We start from the raw sequence: 2,991 nt of genomic DNA, 5'->3' as shown, positions 1-2,991 counted from the left end.
TACGGAATGCAGATATAATAGACGCCTCCAAGTCAACACTCCTCTATGAATGCAAATCTCCCCATAAATCCCTCTCTCGACCTGCAACATCATTTACCTTGAAAACAAATGTACGGAATGGGTGTGAATAAAATTATATCAATAGCAAACTACTTGTAGGCTCTCATTATATCCTTGACCTAACAGGGAACTACAAGTTTTTCTCTAAGCTCTAGGTGAACAAACCTTGCATCCTACAAGCTTAAATAACTAGCTTGGTCTAGACAGCAATTAACCAGTGTCCTGGGTACCTTATAAAACTCTCTCGAGTGTGAACTGTATAGTGTATGCTAGTATGCTCATCATTCATAAGAGGTTAGCATATAAATTCTTTACCTTGGACTATCTAGTCACCTAAGGTTGGGGGAGCGACCCCCCTGAGCTTGCCAGCTTGCCAGCTATTAAGGTTACTAGTGTGATTCTATTTCCTCTCTCAAGACATATCTGTTGTGTAGGACAATCTAATTGAACTGACAATCACATAACTCTAACCGGCCTATGCTTGGCTCGACGATACTAGTACTGAAGTGGAAAGGAAAGTGGAAGCTTTATTGACACTGTATGAACCGCTAACGGTATGAGGATCTACCTTCGTCTTTCTGGGTTTCCATGGTGGTCCTCTAAGTCCCTAGGGCGAGTTAGCGGCTTAGACGTAGACTATCATCTCTAGGTTTCTCTATTCTGACTTCTTGAGACTAGCTTCGTCTAGGAACATCAGGGATTGGGCTCATTGATCACCACTCACGATCTCAAGGTTCTCGGTCTGTTGGAGGCATTGTGTCCTTAGGACATCGTCTAGCCATATTGTTTCTAATGCCCTAATCTTATCTTGTTATTGTTATTTAATCTCTATAACGAGAACACATATTTGATCACCTAGAGCTAGTGTATAATAAGTCAGGCAGAAAGTCACACATAATCAACGAGGCGAAAACATCCTCTCTTCGACATATTTATAAACTAAACAACAATAAATAGTCCAATACAACAACTAAGGAATGATTCTCAAATCCCTGCCACATGTGTGACTATTCTCATAGTTAACTAATCACTCTAAGCTTTAATCATTCATCAACTTTTGGAGGATTTTTCTATCATGCATACATATCCAAATGATACCTATAAGTATTATTTGCCTAAAATCCGTGTGGCTACTTGGTTGTCGCACTTTCAAAATTAAATTTCTTGCTAGAAAGAAAAGTACCCAAAAATTTTGAAATTTCTCTAGTGCAACCTAAATCACACAAAAATAGGATTAGTATAGAGACCGAGATAAGAAAATTGCCAATCAAAGGCTGAACAAATGAAAACTACAGTGCTCCACGTCCACAATTAGGAGGGCTGCCACAAGCAGACACTCACGAGGAAGTAGGAGGGCAATGCTCGCCTTTCAGCCCCAACAAGTATAATATTTATCTCTAATTTATCTACATTCGATATTGAAGGGAATAAACTCTTCATCCATACAGTGGAAGTACAGGAGAATCGTTTTGATTTTTTATTAAGAATAAAAACAAAAACAATAAATAGGAGAGCAAGGACTCTAATTTTGTAGAAACCCTAGCTTACAGGACTATTGAGTATTCTCACATTTCATGAGTTCTTCCTTGTTATGACACGAACACAAACACAAGATTAACGCTTGTGAGAGCCTCACTAAAGAAAATCCCAAACATATTGAAGAAGAGAGTTTACAAAGAATTTTATGGAAAGGTAATTTTATTCTCGAGAGAAAGTAGAAGAGATTAGTGTATTGTTGGATTCAACCAGCACGACTTATTTACAAGGACTCTAATAAAATATTTGTCAAATAATATATTTGAATATCTAATATATTAGGATATAATATCTTATACAAAAATATTTAAATATTATAAGATATCATAATATATATTTAACTTGAATCTCATACAAATTTCAAATACATTTTTATTTAATGTATCAAATACATTAATTGATTTAATATTTAATTATATCGAATACAATAAATATATTTTTCCTTTTAATATATCTAATATATTAAATATTAATTTGAACACATATATCTAATATATTAAATATTAATTTGAATCTTTCAAAAAAAAAATTAATTAAATTGAACCTTTTAGCGTTATATGAGTCAGCAGGGGACCTTATGTACCTAGAGATTATTAGTTCTAATAATATAAAATTAATTAATTAAACTCTTTCATTAATCAATTTCTATTAACCGTAGGTTACTCCACTATAGACCTAGAGTTGCACTCTTGTGTATTGTAGATAAGTTATGTCTATTTATATAATCATTACAAGCAAGTCGATCATTCACGAGTTATTCATAATTACAGCTGAGTCAAATTCCATTTTACCCATGTAATTACATCTTTTAAATACCACTAATTCTCTAATAAACAATTTGTTAATGATTCAATCATAAACTAAGTCGCGAATGAGAGGGTGAGGCCCCATTGTTCAAGTCCTAAAATCAGTACTAACTGAACAACTCATCTACTTTCCTTGTATGGAAATGAGTGAATTTCATGTTATAATATTATGTTTCCAACTCTCTATTTGGTCCGTCCAAAAATGATAGACATATTGAATTGGCTAAAAGAGTCATTCTCACCCATTTAAATTAAAGGACGAACCCTTATAGGGAGGAGTTCATAATTCACTCAATATTAATACAAAGTCGCATATGATCATCATCTGAAATATTTATTTCTCAATTAATGAATTTATAAAGAAAGATTAAATATTTCTTGGTTCAGTCTTATACAAATTCATCGTGTAGGATACCACCACTTACTTGTCTCCACATGAATGATTTGGATCAAATTATTTGTAACGATTACAAAGTAGGCCGTATCAATAGTGTTACTAGGATAAGGCACCCACCCTATCTATATACTACCGACATTTTAGGTTATTATGTGAACACATGCTCTTGTATGTCAACTACATACTATTCAA

Source organism: Cucurbita moschata, unplaced genomic scaffold (assembly GCF_002738365.1).
Source record: "Cucurbita moschata cultivar Rifu unplaced genomic scaffold, Cmos_1.0 Cmo_Scf00018, whole genome shotgun sequence".
Classification (NCBI taxonomy): Eukaryota; Viridiplantae; Streptophyta; class Magnoliopsida; order Cucurbitales; family Cucurbitaceae; genus Cucurbita; species Cucurbita moschata.
The sequence above is the reverse complement of the archived record's forward strand: the minus strand, read 5'-3'. Positions refer to the sequence as shown.